At 49.1% G+C, this 18,981-nt stretch overlaps 1 pseudogene; it reads left to right on the forward strand.

Moving 5' to 3' along the window:
- Positions 1-1,909: 1,909 nt before the first annotated feature.
- Positions 1,910-16,990, forward strand: LOC140729803 (uncharacterized; annotated as a pseudogene).
- Positions 16,991-18,981: the final 1,991 nt, after the last annotated feature.

Raw genomic sequence — 18,981 nt, forward strand, 5'->3', positions numbered from 1 at the left:
TATGTTATATTGACGGTCCTGGTGTACATAATATTTATTATAAATGATTAAAATTGCACATTGCACAATTAGACGGAGATGCAATGTAAATTTTTACTCACGTATATGAAGGCTGTACGTAATAAAGTCAATTCAATTCAATTCAACCTCCTGAAAATGTGTGTGTGTGTGTGTGTGTGTCTGTGTGTCTGTGTGTGTGTGTGTGTGTCTGTGTCTGTGTCTGTGTGTAAGGTGTGTGTGAGTGTGTGTATGTGTGTGTGTGTGTGTGTGTGTGTGTGTGTGTATGTGTGTGTCTGTGTGTCTGTGTCTGTGTATAAGGTGTGTGTGAGTGTGTGTATGTGTGTGTGTCTGTGTCTGTGTGTATCTGAAAGAGGTGTGTGTGTGTCTGTGTGTGAGTGTGTGTCTATGTCTGAGTGTGTGTGTGTGTCTGTGTGTGTGTGTGTGTGTGTGTATCTGAGTGTAAGGTGTGTGTGTGAGTGTGTCTGTGTCTGTGTGTATCTGAGTGTAAGGTGTGTGTGTGTGTGTGTGTGTGTGTGTGTGTGTGTGTGTGTGTGTGTGTCTGTGTGTATCTGAGTGTAAGGTGTGTGTCTGTGTGAGTGTGCGTGTGTGTGTGTATCTGAGTGTAAGGTGTGTGTGTGTGTGTCTGTGTGTGTGTGTGTGTGTGTATCTGAGTGTAAGGTGTGTGTGTGTGTGTGTCTGTGTCTGTGTATATCTGAGTGTAAGGTGTGTGTGTGTGTGTCTGTGTCTGTGTGTATCTGAGTGTAAGATGTGTGTGTGAGTGTGTGTGTGTCTGTCTGAATGTATCTGACTGTGAGCGTGTGAGTGTTTGGGTGAGTGGGAGTGTGTGTGTCTGTGTTGGTGTATCTTTTAGCATTTGACAGGCCTCTGGGTTTCGTATCATTTGCCTGAGGTGGAGGGAGGAGTGGATGGGGTGGGGGTTAAAGGAGAATGTCTGGGATGGGACGGGTCCTTGATTATGTTGGCTGATTTCCTGAGGCAGTGAGAAGTGTAGACGGAGTCCTTGGAGAGGGGGCCTGTGCGAGTGTGACTGAAGCCTGAAGCGTATGATGTGTGTGAGATATGAGTGTGAGTGTGTGAGGCAAGAGGTGTGTGTGGTGTGAGTTTGTGAATTGTATGAGGTATGAGTGCATGAGTGTGAGAGTGTGTGTGAAATGTGAGTGTGTGGTGTGAGTGTGTGAGTGTAAGTGAGGTGTGTGTGTGTGTGAGAGAGAGTGTGAGTCACCTGAACCTGTTTCACAGGAATCTGACATTTAAAATACAGGCTTGGGGTGTACAGCATAGCCGCGGGTCAGAACACAAACAACACCAACTTCAGATTCAGAATCAGAGAGGAAAAAGTAGTGAGGTGGTGTTCATGTGTTCAATGTCCTTTCAGGAATCGGATGGCAGAGGGGAAGAAGCTGTTCCGGAATCACTGAGTGTGTGTCTTCAGGCTCCTGTACCTCCTCCCTGATGGTAGCAATGAGAAGAGGGCATGTCCTGGGTGATGGGGGTCCTTAATAATGGACGGCTCCTTTTGGAGACATTGCTCCTTGAAGTGCCCATGGTGGAGCTGACTGAGTTTACAACTCTCTGCAGCTTACTGTGATCCTGTACAGTAGACCACCATGACCCCCCCCCCATACCAGACGGTGACGCAGTCAGTTAGAACGCTCTCAGAGTACATCCGTTCATCCTTGCTTACATTGATCGATTGAGATACAGTGCGGAATAGGCAACAACCCGTTTATTTAACCTGAGCCTAATCACAGGATAATTTACATTGACCAATTAAAGTACCAAGCAGTAGATCTTTGGACTGCGGGAGGAAACCACAGGGAAAGGGCATAAACAGACAACAGTGGGAATTGAAAGCGGGTCGCTGGTACTGTAAAGTGTCGTGCTAACCATGACACCACTGTGCAAGTCTCCTCAATCTCCTAATGCACGACAACCACTGCTGTGCCTTCCTCACTTTGCCACCAAGTCCTCCAAGATCATCTTCCGATCGAGGGTCCGAACCGTGGAGCAGGACGAGACGTGCTCACGATTCTTCTTCCAAAAGGTGCACAGGGGGAGCTCTGTGATCCACAACCTTAAGGAAGGGGACGGCTCAGTCGCATCCTCGCAGACAGACATACTGAGGATCTGCAGGTCCTTCTATGCCGGTCTGTACGGAGAAAAGGCCACAGACTCCACAGCCTCCCGCAGCTTCCTGTCGTCTATCACGCAGGTCTTAGACGACAGCAAGCGGGAGAGTCTAGAGCAGCCACTGACCCTGAACGAGCTGACTGGCTCCATCCATTCCTTTGAGTCGGGTAAGACTCCCGGAAGCGACGGCTTACCGGTCGAGTTGTATTCGGCTCTGTGGAACCGGATGGGCCCCGACCTGCTGGAAGTGTACAACGCTACGCTCCTGGCAGGCAGCATGTCAGAATCCATGAGGAAGGGCATCATCACCCTCACCTACAAGCAGAAGGGGGAGAGGGAAGACATTAGAAATTGGAGGCCCATCTCACTCCTGAATGTGGACTGCAAGATCCTGTCCAAGGCTATCGCCAACAGGGTCAAGTCTGCACTGGAGCAGGTGATCCACCCAGACCAAACCTATTCTGTACCGGGCAGGAAGATCTCAGACAGCCTCGCGCTGCTGAGGGACACCATCGCCTACGTGCAGGACAGGGGGGTGGACGCCTGCCTGGTCAGCTTGGACCAGGAGAAAGCCTTCAACAGGATATCGCACACGTACATGGCGGATGGACTCTCCAAAATGGGATTTGGGGAGGGAATCCGGAATTGGATCAAACTGCTCTACATGGACATCTGTAGCGCAGTCCAGGTCAGCTGGTGGGAAACAGACAGCTTCCCCATCAGGTCTGGAGTCAGGCAGGGCTGCCCTCTCTCCCCTGTCTTGTTCGTGTGCTGCATAGAACCCTTTGCCGAAGCCATCAGGAGGGATGAGGGCATAAGAGGGGTGACACTGCCAGGCAGTGGAGGGATCCAAGTGAAAACCTCCCTGTACATGGACGACGTCACTGTCTTCTGCTCCGATCCGAGGTCAGTTCACAGGCTGATCAGCATCTGCGAACAGTTCAAGCAGGTGTCGGGGGCCAGGGTCAACCGCACGAAGAGCGAAGCCATGCTCTTCGGCAACTGGCCCAACCGATCCAGCGTCCCCTTCACCATCAGGGCTGATCACGTGAAGGAGTTGGGGATTTGGTTCGGAGGGGCCGAGGCGTGCAACAAGAACTGGCAGGAGCGGACTGCGAAGGTCAAACAGAAACTGGGGCTGTGGGGAGGGCGCTCCCTATCGATAACGGGCAAGAACCTGGTCATCAGGTGTGAGGTGCTCTCAGGGCTGCTGTACTTGGCACAGGTGTGGCCAGCCCCCCGCTCCTTCAACTTGGAAATCACCCGAGCTGTCTTCAGATTCGTCTGGAGATCCAAGATGGAGCGGGTCAGATGGACCACCATGCACAAGTCCCTGGACAACGGGGGCAAAAACGTCCCCAATGTCGCCCTCACCCTGATGGCCAGCTTCGTGTGTGGCTGCATCAGGTTGTGTGTGGATCCCAGGTATGTGGGCACCAACTACCACTACGTGCCCGGGTTCTACCTGTCGCCCTGGCTACGAAGGATGGGTCTGGCCCCTTTACTGCACAACATCCCTGTCAGCTGATTGTTGCCGCCATACCTGTCCTTCATAGAGAAGTTCTTTCAGGTCAACGCCTTTGATCACAGGGCCATCAGGCAGTGGTCAGCACGTAAGGTCCTGCAGGCACTGCAGGAGAAGGACATGATGGACACAGTGGGGTGGTTCCCTGAGCAGACCGTCCAGTTCATCTGGCAAAATGCCTCATCGCCAGACCTCAACAACAGGCACCAAGACCTCGCCTGGCTGGTGGTGAGAGGGGCCTTCCCAGTCCGATCTCTTCTGTACGCCCGGAACGTCGTCTCCACACCCCTCTGCCCACGGAAGGACTGTAGTGAGGGGGAGTCGGTGACCCACCTCTTTGCACATTGTGGGTTTGCGGAGGAGGTGTGGAGGAGGATGGAAGGGTCCTCCCCAGCAGCTGCGTAACAGAGGACTCTCTGATCTACGGGCTGTTTCCGGGGACGCACACGGAGACCAACACCCGGTGCTGCTGGCAGATCATCAACTCGGTTAAAGACGCTCTTTGGTCAGCCCGAAACTTGATGGTCTACCAGCACACGGAGATGTCCGTGAGGGAATGCTGCCGACTGGCACGTTCTCGGCTGCAGGAGTACGTGCTGAGGGACGCACTCAAACTCGGTGCAGCCACCGCAAGGGCCCGGTGGGGAGGACCACAGTTTAGGGTCCTTCTCTGGTGGGAGTTGAGGGGTAAGGGGGTGGGGTGTATGCCCCTCAACAAGGGGATGTAAATATGGAATAACAGAGTGCCAATTGGGTGGGTAAAAGTGTGGAAATGTAAAGACAGCAATGGAAACAATTGTAAAGGATTGAGAGTCATTGAATGGTTTATTGTATATAATTTTATTTCTGAATAAAGTATATTTTGTTTTTAAAAAAACTGCATCGGTATGTTGGGCCCAGGATAGACCTTCAGGGGTGTTGACTCCCAGGAACTTTGAACTGCTCTCCCTTGTCTTACCCTTTCTGAAGTCCACAATCGGTCTTACTGACGTTGAGTGCAAGATCACTGTTGTGACACCACTGAAACAGCCGGTCCATCTCACTCCTGAAACCCTGACAAACTTCTATAGATGTGTGGTGGAAAGTGTATTGACTGGCTGCATCACAGCCCGGTCTGGAAACACCAAAGCCTTTGAACAGAAAATCCTACAAAGAGTAGTGGATACGGCTCAGTCGATCAGGGGTAAAGCCTGCCCCACCACCGAGCACATCTACATGAAACCCTGTCGCAGCAAAGCATCATCCATCATCTGGGACCCCCACCACCCAGGCCGTGCTCTCTTCTCACTGCTGCCATCAGGAAGGAAGGTACAGGAGCCTCAGGGCTCTCACCACCAGGTTCAGAAACAGTTATTACCCCTCTTGAACCAGAGGGCATAACTTCACTCACCCCATCACTGAACTGTTCCCACACCTATGGACTCGCTTTCAAAGATTCTTCATCTCATGTTCTCGATATTTATTGCTTACTTATTTATTACTGTTATTTCTTTTTTACCTTTTGCATTGGCACAGTTTGTTGTCTTTTGCACACTGATTGTCTGTCCTGTTGGGCAGTGTATTGCAAACTCCCCAAGGGAAAAATTTTCCCTTCGGTTCCCTCCAAACATCGAACATAGAACAGTACAGCTCAGTACTGGCTCTTTGACCCACAATGTTGTGACAGCCATTTAATCTACACCATGATCAACCTAACCCTTCCCTCCCACATAACCCCCCAATTTTTGTTCATCCATGTGACTCTCTAAGAGCCTCTGAAATGCCCCTAATGTACCTGTCTCTACCACTCACTCCTCACTGTATATAGAAAACTACCTGATATACCCTCTGTCTATAGAAACCTACCTCTGATATACCCTCTGTCTATAGAAACCTACCTGATATACCCTCTGTCTATAGAAACCTCCCTGATATACCCTCTGTCTATAGAAATGTGCCTCTGATATACCCTCTGTCTATAGAAACGTGCCTCTAATATACCCTCTGTCTATAGAAACCTACCTGATATACCCTCTGTCTATAGAAACCCACCTGATATACCCTCTGTCTATAGAAACGTGCCTCTAATATACCCTCTGTCTATAGAAACCTACCTGATATACCCTCTGTCTATAGAAACCCACCTGATATACCCTCTGTCTATAGAAACCCACCTGATATACCCTCAGCACTTCCCTCCAATCACCTTAAAAACACGTCCTCTCATGTTATCAGATTCAGAATCCAGTGAATATCACCGACTTGCATCGAGAAATTTGTTGTTTGGCGGCGACAGTACAATGCCACACGTAATAATTTCAGACTTGTGAACTACAGTAAATATATACATTAATAGTTAAATTAAGTAAGTTGTGCAAAAATAGAAATAATAAAGTAGTGAGGGAGTGTTCATGGGTTCAATGTCCATTCAGAAATCAGATGGCAGAGGGGAAGAAGCTGTTCCTGAATCACTGAGTGTGTGTCTTCATGTTCCTGTACCTCCTCCTTGATGGTAGCTGTTGGGTTCTTTATATTAATACATACTGTGGGTTTCTAATAATGAACCATATTCTGGGAGAAATAGAACTTTGATTTAACAACAACAACCATACGTGTCTTACAGTGCCATGCTTCCAGATCTTGCTATCATTTCTGCGCATGCTCAGAACTCTCTCCAATCACGTTCTCACACATGACATCACCACATCTTCCTTTCCTTAAAAAGAAAAACAATTAGCAACATTGACCATAGCAAATGCATAATTTAACATGTCTCTATGAGTCTCTCTGTGGGTTTATGAACACGAGTAGACCTTCTCAGTGGTTCACACAGTTCTTGTGTTTCGTTGGTATTGTCCGGTCAGAATCAGTTAATTGAAACTGAAGTTGGCTCTTTCTTGAGCTCTTTGCGATTTCTTCTTCACACTGCTCCTCCTTCTGTTTGGACCATGTACAATCTGCATTGTACATCTTCAAGTACTGTAGCTTTCTTAATTCCTTCCACTTCCATTTGTAATGAAATACAAATCTTCTTTTCTTCATCTAATTCATTCATTAACTGTGTAATCTCTTTTTTAAGCTGAGACTTCATCATTTCAATAAAACTTCTCAATTCCTTCACCTGTGCTTTCACTTCTTCAATTGGATCCTGATTCCTGTCACTCTTTGGCTTCAGATCAGTGTTGTACTGTACCGGCAAGTTTGGCCTCTGTCCTCCTGCAGAGGTGAGATTGCGATGGAATGCATGGCCCATTGATGCACGTGCGTTACTTCCAGGGGGCAAAATTGCAACTCCTGGTTTTGGTGACAATGCTTTGTCAGATGCTGGTAACAAAGGGATGGGTCTGGGAGCTTTCTTTATGACTTCTAACCGTTCCATTCTGTCAAGCTCTGTTTTCAGTTGATGAAGTAATGCAAAAGGTACTTCTCTACATGGATGTACTATGGGTGGCCCTGTGTTGTCAATTTTAATCATGTGCTCTCCTGGAAGACAACCAAGCCCTTTGAACGAGTCCTCATACTCTTTCATCAAGTCACTGTATTCTGACTCTGTGTCACTGTCCAGGACTAAGAGTCTTTTCACCGAATTCAATCTCTCACAGGCAGATAAACCCAATATTTACTGTACATTCCCTGGCACCACCACAAATGAAAGTGTGTGCACAATATTTTTGTGTGATACTTTTGCCACACATGTTCCTTTAACTGGAATGTCTGCACCAGAATACCCGGTCACTTTTATATTTGTCTGATGTAACTTTGCTCTTGGCTTTAATGCATTAAACTCAGATTCTGCAAGAACATTTACTTGTGCTCCAGTATCCAGTTTAAACAGAATATTGTTTTGGCTCTTTTGCAATGGAATAGTCCAGTCATTCTTATTTTGTTTTCACAAAGCATGTCTATGTAAAACTCCTCACGTTCATTTTCAAGCACTGCATTTACTTATTTTATTTTCTTTCTACTTCTGCAACAGTGTGAAAAATGATTACTCTTACCGCAGTCGTTGCACATTTTCCCACACGCTGGACATTGTTTTGGCCGATGCTGCTGCCCACAGTGATCACATAGTTTTTCTCTCTCAGATGACGTCTTGCTCTCTGCCCGTTTTGTTGTCACTTTATTATTTTGTCTAATATGTTGTCGCTTTCTCACAGCGTCTACGTTGCAGTTCTCAATGAACAGTTCTTTAGCCTGTGACGTCACAGTTTCCAAACCTTTGCAGAGCGTCAAAGCTTTTTCCAAGTCTAAGTCTTGTTCTCTTAACAGTCTTTCTCTCAGACCATCATCCAGAATGCCACAAACAATTCTGTCTTTAATGAGAGAGTCTGTCAGTTCTCCAGACTCACCTGTTTTACTGTGGTGTCTCAATTCAATAACATATTGATCAATAGTTTCACTAGCTCTCTGCTTGCATGTAAAAAATTTGTACCGCATATATGTCACATTATGCTTCGGTATACAGAATGCTTCAAATTTGTCCATTATCGATTTTAGATTTAAATTATCTGCATTTTCAAAAGTAGGATGGTTATATACCTCAACTGCGTCATCACCTATTATATGGAGTAGAAGCGCAGCTTTCATTTTCTCTGGTTTTTGATCCGCATCAATCGCCGATAAATAAATTTCCAAAAGTTGCTTAAATTTTCTTCAGTTCTCAGCTACGTTCCCAGACAATTGAAGTGTCGGTGAAGGTTGCAGCCCTTCCATTTGTAAAACTGTTAGCAACACCAAAACAGTTCGAACTCTTTTCAGTTATCTTCGATTCTCCTGTGTTAGGTAACATATTATTCTCCCAGACCGCCTTCTGATGCCATGTTGTGTTCTTTATATTAATACGTACTGTGGGTTTCTACTAACGAACCATATTCTGGGAGAAATAGAACTTTGATTTAACAACAACAACCATACGTGTCTTACAGTGCCATGATTCCAGATCTTTCTATCATTTCTGCGCATGCTCAGAACTCTCTCCAATCACGTTCTCACACATGACATCACCACAGTAGGAATGAGAACTTAGTCACCCTGGGGAGAAGGTGCTGGTTGCCTATCTATTCCTCTAGCCGTTTTGTACACATCTATTACGTCACCTCTCATCCTCTTTTGATCCAACGAGAAACACTCGCTCAACCTTGCCTAATAAGATGTATTCTCTTATCAAAACAACGTCATGACGAACCTCCTCTCCAGCCTCTCAAAGCCTACCACGTCCTTCCTTTAATGAGGTGACCAGAACTAAACACAAATTTTCCACCTTGCACCTCAAATCCTCTCTCTCCCATCCTTGATACTCCTGGCCTTGGAAAGGAGGATGATTTCACTCCAGTCTATTTCTCTGCACCCTCACCAGATCAATCTCACCACACTACGCCCCCCAACCCAGAGAAAACAACCCCACCCATAGAAAACAGTTCCAGCCTCCTCGGTCTCTCCTTATAATTGTAAGACTGCCGTCCCACAGAAGGCTCTCTGCAGGTCAGGGTCTGCCATGGCTATTACACCCTAGATGTCTACATAATACCCAGACCGGGGCAGTACAATATGGAGAGCAAGCTGTTGCCCACAAAGCACGCTTCCTCCCTCCTCACAGCTGATGAACCCAGAGGAACGGCAGAGACCAATACTGTCTGGCACCAGCAGCATCGCAAGACTCACTAGTCAGCGTTGAACTCAACATGAGACTGCTTTGGGACCCCAGCTCTGGGTTTACTCCTGAATGCCTCCCCATGGGTGGGTACGGTCACAAGGCAGTAATGGTTTGAGATCAGGCCTTTTGGGCAGATGCGGTTCGTCAGCCATGGTTGGAGGGAACCTCCAATCTCAGTGCTACAATGTCCTGGTGAATCTCCTCAGAGGTGGCTGTGGCTTGGGCAGTGTTCATTAATGCAACGGGGGCATTCTGCAGTTGAATCTGACTCAGTGTGTGAATGACTAGGAATGGCTGAAGCTGAGAATGGAGCCAAATCAGGACACTTCCATCTGGAGGGAGAAGTGAGCCATGGTGTTGGTGAACAATGGAGATATCACTATGGAAGGCACTGGGCTACAGGGAGGCTGCTTTCTTCTATAAGTCTGTAAGTTTGTTGAGGGCTGTTTGTTAAATCATCCAGTAGATCTAATTGCTTCATTCTTTAGTGACCACATTGAGGATGTGACAGAGGATATTCTTTCTCTCTCTCTCTCTCTCCCCCCACCCCCCCTCTCCCTCTCCCTCTCTCTCTCTCTATCCGTCCTCCCTCCAGATGCCTGGCCTTTTCAATCAGCTGACTGGAATCCGATGAGCCAGCTGAACGGCCGAGCGTTCGGGGGACACACCGCAATCAACAGCGCACTGACAATGCCTCCTCACATGGCGACAAAACGTTTGTCAGTAGTTTGCCAAGGTCAGGGAACGGCTCAAGTGTACACTTCTTACTGTCATTTACAGTTTTTATTATGTATTGCAACGTACTGCTGCCGCAGAGACGACAAACTTCACCGCATTTGCCGGTGATATTAAACCTGATTCTGATTTGGAAATTTAGACCCACCCTCGGCAACAGCGAAGAATTGACTTCAGTGGACTTAAAGAAAGAGAAATTGGGAAATCGCAATGTCCGTATTGGTACGGAGAGCACCAAGTGGTCAACGCCACACACGCAGAAAGCCGGAGTCGGGTCAGGCGGCACCAATGGTCGGTAGACATTCTGGCCCATAATTCTTCATCAGAGCTGGTCTTGACCCAAAACATCAACCGTTTGCCAGGGGTGATTGATAAGTCCGTGGCCTACGATAGAAGGAGATGTTATTAACTTCAAAACTTTCTGCATAATCACTCAGAGTTGACCTGCATGTGCATGTAACGAGAGCTGCATAACTCATCTCCTTCTACCTTGGGCCACGAACGTATCCATCACCCCTCGTATTTCCCTGTACAGATGCTGCCCGACCTGGTGAATTCCTTCATCATTGAATAGAATTTAACTTAATTGTCATTGCTCAAGACAATAAGATTGTGGTACTTCTCCAGTCTGTGCAAAAACAGATGCTTACAATACATGTGGTAGAGCTAATTTTTTAAAAATCCCATATTTACAGGCAACAAGTGACTTTATAGTCCATAACACTCGAAGGCCATTGGCAAGCCGGGGTGTAACATTATTCAGCTGCACCATGGCCCTCGGAAGGAGCTGTTTTTCAGTCTTGGTGTCTTGGCTAAAATGTTTGTGTATCTCCTACCAGGTGGCAGGAGATTGAACAGACGGTGAACGGGTTGGGATGGGTCTTCAGTGATGTAACGAGTGTGCCATAGGCATCGAGAGTTGTAGATTGTCTCCAGGTTTGGTTGAGTCCCAATGATGTGCTGATCTGTCCTAATCACCTGTTGGATTACCTTGTGATCTGGGTTGCTACAGCCAGAGTACCACACTGTCAGGATGCTCTCCATTGCATATCAATAAAAGTTGGCCAGCAATGTTTAGGGTAGATTAACTCTCACATGCCATGTGTGTATTGTTCAAGATTTCCAGCATCTACAGAATCCGTTGTGTCTCTGAACGTGGTCATAGTATTTCTAAATTAGGGTTGCATCAGCATACTTGTGCAAATGACAATAACTTGACTTTGACATTTTGGGATGAAGCGGTGGGAAGTTGGTTGGACAGCTGCAGAATGGTGTTGAGCCACAGGGTGGCAGTACGACCCAACAGTCAATCCTTCCGGTGATGTTGCCCAGAGACCAGCAGAGGGCGACAGAGACTGGGATCAAAATGGATTGAACAAACACCAGGAAATCTGCAGATGCTGGAAATTCAGACAGCACACACAAAATGCTGGTGGAACACAGCAGGCCAGGCAGCATCTATAGGGAGAAGCACAGTTGACGTTTTGAGCTGAGACACTTCGTCAGGACTAACTGAAAGGAGAGGACTGTCAAGATGAAACCACACTCAGATTGGAGGAACAACACCTTATATTCCAGCTGGGTAGCCTCCAACCTGATTGCATGAACATTGACTTCTCTAACTTCCATTAATGCCTCTCCTCCCCTTCTTACCCCATCCCTGACATATTTAGTTTCGTTTTTTTTCTCTCTCTCTCTGCCCATCACCCTGCCTGTTCTCCATCTCCCTGTGGTGCTCCCCCCTCCCCCTTTCTTTCTCTCGCGGCCTCCCGTCCCAAGATCCTTTCCCTTCTCCAGCTCTGTATCACTTTCGCCAATCACATTTCCAGCTCTTACCTTCATCCGACCCCCTCCGGTCTTCTCCTATCATTCCGCATTTCCCCCTCCCCCTCCCGCTTTCAAATCTCTTAGTATCTCTCCTTTCAGTTAGTCCTGACGAAGGGTCTCAGCCCAAAACGTCAACAGTGCTTCTCCTTATAGATACCGCCTGGCCTGCTGTGTTCCACCAGCATTTTATGTGTGTTCCTGAATCATTGAGTGTGTGCCTTCAGGCTTCTGTACCTCCTACCTGATGGTAGCAATGAGACAAGGGCATGTCCAGGGCAATTGGGGCAGGGGAGGGTGTCAATGATGGAAACAACCATTTTTGAGGCATCACTCCATGAAGATATCCTGGATACTACAGAGGCCAGTGTCCATGGTGGAACTGACTGAGTTCACAATTCTCTGCGGCTTATTTTGATCCTTGTCAGTACACTCCACCCCCTCCCCCCATGATGCAGCCAGTTAGAATGCTCTCCACGGTACGTCTGCAGACATTTGCTATGGTGACATACCCAACCTCCTCAAACTCCGGATGAAATATAGCCGCTGTCTTTGTTGACCCAGGTTAGATCCTCAGAGATGTTGACACTCAGGAACTTGAAATTGCTCACTCTCTCCACTTCTGAGTCAGGTTTATTATCACTGAGCTTTATGAGGAGAATTTTGTTGTTCTGTAGCCGCGGACGTAAATAGACATAAAATTCTGAGAAACAAAAAAATAAATAAGTGAATAGTGTGAAAGAGGAACCCAGTGAGGTGGTGTTCATGGGTTCAATGTCCATTCAGAAATCGGATGACAGAGGGGAAGAAGCTGTTCCTGAATTGCTGAGTGTGTGTCTTCAGGCTTCTGGACCTTCCCCTTGGTGGTAGCAATGAGAAGAGGGCATGTCCTGGATGTTGAGGGTTTTTAACAATAGATGCCTCCTTCTTGAGGCAACAGAATGTCATTAGGGGACAGGAGGCTGGACCCAAGTGCAGGACGCAGGCACTGAAGTACTAGGGGCAGGACAGGAACAACTAAACGACAGACAAGATGTGGTGACCGTGGTGTGCGTGAGGGACGTGATGTTCAAGGTGATTCTGGGGTTCCGGGAGAGACTTAGAGTTCAGGCAAGGCAGGATCCCAGAGTTCAGGTAAAGCAGGATCCCAGAGTTCAGGCAAGGCAGGCAGATCCCAGAGTTCTGGCAAGGCAGGCAGATCCCAGAGTTCACTGAGTGGGCCACATAACTCCTAGGCAAGGCCAGGATACCCCAGGCAGGAACATGGGGGCCTGGGCAGGTCACAGGGCACAACCCGTCAACAACGAGAGATAGGTAGGGGCAGAGACCTCTGGGTGGGCCACATAACTCCTAGGCAGGGCCCAGATCTCCCAGGCAGGAACATGGGGGCCTGGGCAGGTTGCAGGGCACCTGGGTAGGTTGTGCAGCACAACCCATCAGCAGCAAGGGATGGAAAGGGGCAGAGTCCCCCGCCAGGCAACAGCAGTCTAGCCAGGCTTGCCCAAAAGAGGCAAGGGATAGGAAGGGAACTAGGTCCAGGGTGACTGCCAGACTCACTCAAAGAACTCATCTTTAACAAGGGGAATTCCAAGCCAGGGCAACAGAAGGACCAGGACCAGGAACAGAAGGAGAAGGACCAGGAACAGAAGGAGAAGGACCAGGACCAGGACCAGAAGGAGAAGGACCAGGAACAGAAGGACCAGGACCAGGAACAGAAGGAGAAGGACCAGGAACAGAAGGAGAAGGACCAGGAACAGAAGGACCAGGACCAGGAACAGAAGGACCAGGACCAGGAACAGAAGGACCAGGACCAGGAACAGAGGGAGAAGGACCAGGAACAGAAGGACCAGGACCAGGAACAGAAGGACCAGGACCAGGAACAGAAGGACCAGGACCAGGAACAGAAGGACCAGCACCAGGAACAGAAGGAGAAGGACCAGGAACAGAAGGAGAAGGACCAGGAACAGAAGGAGAAGGACCAGGAACAGAAGGACCAGGACCAGGAACAGAAGGACCAGGACCAGGAACAGAAGGACCAGGACCAGGAACAGAAGGAGAAGGACCAGGAACAGGACCAGGACAAGGAACAGAAGGAGAAGGACCAGGAACAGGACCAGGAACAGAAGGACCAGGACCAGGAACAGAAGGACCAGGACCAGGAACAGAAGGACCAGGACCAGGAACAGAAGGAGAAGGACCAGGAACAGAAGGAGAAGGACCAGGAACAGAAGGAGAAGGACCAGGAACAGAAGGACCAGGACCAGGAACAGAAGGAGAAGGACCAGGAACAGAAGGACCAGGACCAGGAACAGAAGGACCAGGACCAGGAACAGAAGGACCAGGACCAGGAACAGGACCAGGACCAGGACCAGGACCAGGAACAGAAGGACCAGGACCAGGAACAGAAGGACCAGGACCAGGAACAGAAGGAGAAGGACCAGGAACAGGACCAGGACCAGGACCAGGACCAGGAACAGAAGGACCAGGAACAGAAGGACAAGGACCAGGAACAGAAGGAGAAGGACCAGGAACAGAAGGAGAAGGACCAGGAACAGAAGGAGAAGGACCAGGAACAGAAGGAGAAGGACCAGGAACAGAAGGACCAGGACCAGGACCAGGACCAGGACCAGGAACAGAAGGACCAGGACCAGGAACAGAAGGAGAAGGACCAGGAACAGGACCAGGACCAGGACCAGGAACAGAAGGACAAGGACCAGGAACAGAAGGAGAAGGACCAGGAACAGAAGGAGAAGGACCAGGAACAGAAGGACCAGGACCAGGAACAGAAGGAGAAGGACCAGGAACAGGACCAGGACCAGGAACAGAAGGAGAAGGACCAGGACCAGGACCAGGAACAGAAGGACCAGGACCAGGACCAGGACCAGGACCAGGAACAGAAGGACCAGGACCAGGAACAGAAGGAGAAGGACCAGGAACAGAAGGAGAAGGACCAGGAACAGAAGGACAAGGACCAGGAACAGAAGGAGAAGGACCAGGAACAGAAGGACCAGGACCAGGAACAGAAGGAGAAGGACCAGGAACAGAAGGAGAAGGACCAGGAACAGAAGGACCAGGACCAGGAACAGAAGGAGAAGGACCAGGAACAGAAGGACCAGGACCAGGAACAGAAGGACCAGGACCAGGAACAGAAGGAGAAGGACCAGGAACAGGACCAGGACCAGGAACAGAAGGAGAAGGACCAGGACCAGGACCAGGAACAGAAGGACCAGGACCAGGACCAGGACCAGGACCAGAAACAGAAGGACCAGGACCAGGACCAGGACCAGGACCAGGAACAGAAGGACCAGGACCAGGAACAGAAGGAGAAGGACCAGGAACAGAAGGAGAAGGACCAGGAACAGAAGGACCAGGACCAGGAACAGAAGGACCAGGACCAGGAACAGAAGGAGAAGGACCAGGAACAGAAGGAGAAGGACCAGGAACAGAAGGAGAAGGACCAGGAACAGAAGGACCAGGACCAGGAACAGAAGGACCAGGAACAGAAGGACCAGGACCAGGAACAGAAGGACCAGGACCAGGAACAGAAGGAGAAGGACCAGGAACAGGACCAGGACCAGGACCAGGACCAGGAACAGAAGGACAAGGACCAGGACCAGGACCAGGACCAGAAGGAGAAGGACCAGGAACAGAAGGACCAGGGCCAGGAACAGAAGGAGAAGGACCAGGAACAGAAGGACCAGGACCAGGAACAGAAGGACCAGGACCAGGAACAGAGGGAGAAGGACCAGGAACAGAAGGACCAGGACCAGGAACAGAAGGACCAGGACCAGGAACAGAAGGAGAAGGACCAGGAACAGAAGGAGAAGGACCAGGAACAGAAGGAGAAGGACCAGGAACAGAAGGACCAGGACCAGGAACAGAAGGAGAAGGACCAGGAACAGAAGGACCAGGACCAGGAACAGAAGGACCAGGACCAGGACCAGGAACAGAAGGAGAAGGACCAGGAACAGAAGGACCAGGACCAGGAACAGAAGGAGAAGGACCAGGAACAGAAGGACCAGGACCAGGAACAGAAGGACCAGGACCAGGAACAGAAGGAGAAGGACCAGGAACAGAAGGACCAGGACCAGGAACAGAAGGACCAGGACCAGGAACAGAAGGAGAAGGACCAGGAACAGAAGGAGAAGGACCAGGAACAGAAGGAGAAGGACCAGGAACAGGAGGACTAGGACCAGGAACAGAAGGACCAGGACCAGGAACAGAAGGACCAGGACCAGGAACAGAAGGAGAAGGACCAGGAACAGAAGGAGAAGGACCAGGAACAGAAGGAGAAGGACCAGGACCAGGACCAGGACCAGGAACAGAAGGACCAGGACCAGGAACAGAAGGACCAGGACCAGGAACAGAGGGAGAAGGACCAGGAACAGAAGGACCAGGACCAGGAACAGAAGGACCAGGACCAGGAACAGAAGGAGAAGGACCAGGAACAGAAGGACCAGGACCAGGAACAGAAGGAGAAGGACCAGGAACAGAAGGACCAGGACCAGGAACAGAAGGACCATGACCAGGAACAGAAGGAGAAGGACCAGGAACAGAAGGAGAAGGACCAGGAACAGGAACAGAAGGACCAGGACCAGGAACAGAAGGAGAAGGACCAGGAACAGAAGGAGAAGGACCAGGAACAGAAGGACCAGGACCAGGAACAGAAGGAGAAGGACCAGGAACAGAAGGAGAAGGACCAGGAACAGAAGGACCAGGACCAGGAACAGAAGGACCAGGACCAGGAACAGAAGGAGAAGGACCAGGAACAGAAGGAGAAGGACCAGGAACAGGAACAGAAGGAGAAGGACCAGGAACAGAAGGAGAAGGACCAGGAACAGAAGGACTAGGACCAGGAACAGAAGGAGAAGGACCAGGAACAGAAGGGGAAGGACCAGGAACAGAAGGAGAAGGACCAGGAACAGAAGGACCAGGACCAGGAACAGAAGGAGAAGGACCAGGAACAGGAGGACCAGGACCAGGAACAGAAGGACCAGGACCAGGAACAGAAGGACCAGGACCAGGAACAGAAGGAGAAGGACCAGGAACAGAAGGACCAGGACCAGGAACAGAAGGACCAGGACCAGGAACAGAAGGAGAAGGACCAGGAACAGGACCAGGACCAGGACCAGGAACAGAAGGAGAAGGACCAGGAACAGAAGGACCAGGAACAGAAGGAGAAGGACCAGGAACAGAAGGACCAGGAACAGAAGGACCAGGACCAGGACCAGGACCAGGACCAGGACCAGGACCAGGACCAGGACCTCCTCCCCCCTCCACTCAGTCCCAGAGCCCCCTATATACACCGCCAGCCGATGGGCATCAGGTGCGCCTCCTTGAGCCCCAGCAAGCCACGATGATCCACAGGTGTGACTAATTGGGCTCAAGGGTGAAACAAGGGACGGTTACAAGACCCGGAGTCCGGAGTCCACGGACCGGATCAAGAACCGGAATGTGGTCTCCGGACCGGACCATAACACAACCTCCTCAAACTCCGGATGAAATATAGCCGCTGTCTTTGTTGACCCAGGTTAGATCCTCAGAGATGTTGACACTCAGGAACTTGAAATTGCTCACTCTCTCCACTTCTGAGTCAGGTTTATTATCACTGAGCTTTATGAGGAGAATTTTGTTGTTCTGTAGCCGCGGACGTAAATAGACATAAAATTCTGAGAAACAAAAAAATAAATAAGTGAATAGTGTGAAAGAGGAACCCAGTGAGGTGGTGTTCATGGGTTCAATGTCCGTTCAGAAATCGGATGACAGAGGGGAAGAAGCCGTTCCTGAATTGCTGAGTGCGTGTCTTCAGGCTTCTGTACCTTCCCCTTGGTGGTAGCAATGAGAAGAGGGCATGTCCTGGATGTTGAGGGTTTTTAAAAATAGATGCCTCCTTCTTGAGGCAACAGAATCGTCAATGATGGGGAGGGATGTGCTCACATTGAAGCTGGTTGAGTCTACAAACCTCTCACTATCCAGTGCAGTGCCCCCCCCCCCCCACATACCGATGGTCAGAATGGTCTCCATGGTAGTTCTGCAGAAGTTGGGATCTCCTCAAGCTCCTAATGTAGTGGATTTTGTGTGCCTTCTTCGTGACTGCGTCGAGGTGTTGGGCCCAGGGCAGATCCTCCAAGACGTTGACACCCAGTATCCGGGGGAAGAGAAATTGCAGGTTGAGTCAGCGGTGAGGAAGGCAAATGTGATGTTAGCATTCATTTCCACGTTCTAGAATATAAAAGCAAGGAAGTAATGTCGACACTCTGGTGAGGTCTCATTGGAGTATCGTGAGCAGTTTTGGGCCCCTTATCTAAGAAAGGATTTGTTGACATTGGAGAGGGTTCAAAGGAGGTTCATGAAAATGATTCTGGGATTGAAAGGCTCGTCATATGAGGAGCGTTTGAAGGCTCCGGGCCTGTACTCACTGGAATTTAGAAGAATGAAGGGTGACCTCATTGAAAGCTATGAAATGGTGAAAGGCCTCTCCTGGCGAGACGCTTGATCCTCCTTAGATGGAGAGATGTTGCCCCGCCCACTCATGCGCAATGGCTTAACGACATTATGGCCTGCTTGGACCTCGAAAAAATTCATTATTCAGTTCTTAATTCGGATCTAAAGTTCCATAAGATCTGGGGGCCTTTTATCGAGTACTTTCATAACCTTCCTCCTGACTAGGGTTTTTTTTTTCTTCTTTTCGGTCCCTTGCTTTCAGCTCCCTTTTTTTTCTGGTAGTAGGCATTATTGTCCTCTGTTGCTAAGTGTATTCACAGTCTGGGAGTTTGACTGTCCGGACTTATACTCTTTATACTGTGTGGTGGTTGGTCTGGAGTTGTTGTTGTTTTTTTCTTGTGTTGTGGGGCTTGGGGAGGACGCTAAGCTCACTTGTCTTTAATTTAGGTGCTTTTTTTGTTAAATTCTCTTCCTTTGTAGCATATTGTTATTGTATGCTTAACCTTGCTCTGTATTAATGCTCCTCATTGGGATTTGGGGTTTTTAATTTTGTAAATGTTTTGAAAAACCAATTTTAAAAAAATTTTTATTAAAAAAAATGGTGAAAAGCCTGAATAGGGTGGATGTGAAGTGGACGTTTCCTACAGTGGGAGATGAGGAGGAATTTCTT

The sequence above is a fragment of the Hemitrygon akajei genome, chromosome 6 (genome assembly GCF_048418815.1).
Source record: "Hemitrygon akajei chromosome 6, sHemAka1.3, whole genome shotgun sequence".
Classification (NCBI taxonomy): domain Eukaryota; kingdom Metazoa; phylum Chordata; class Chondrichthyes; order Myliobatiformes; family Dasyatidae; genus Hemitrygon; species Hemitrygon akajei.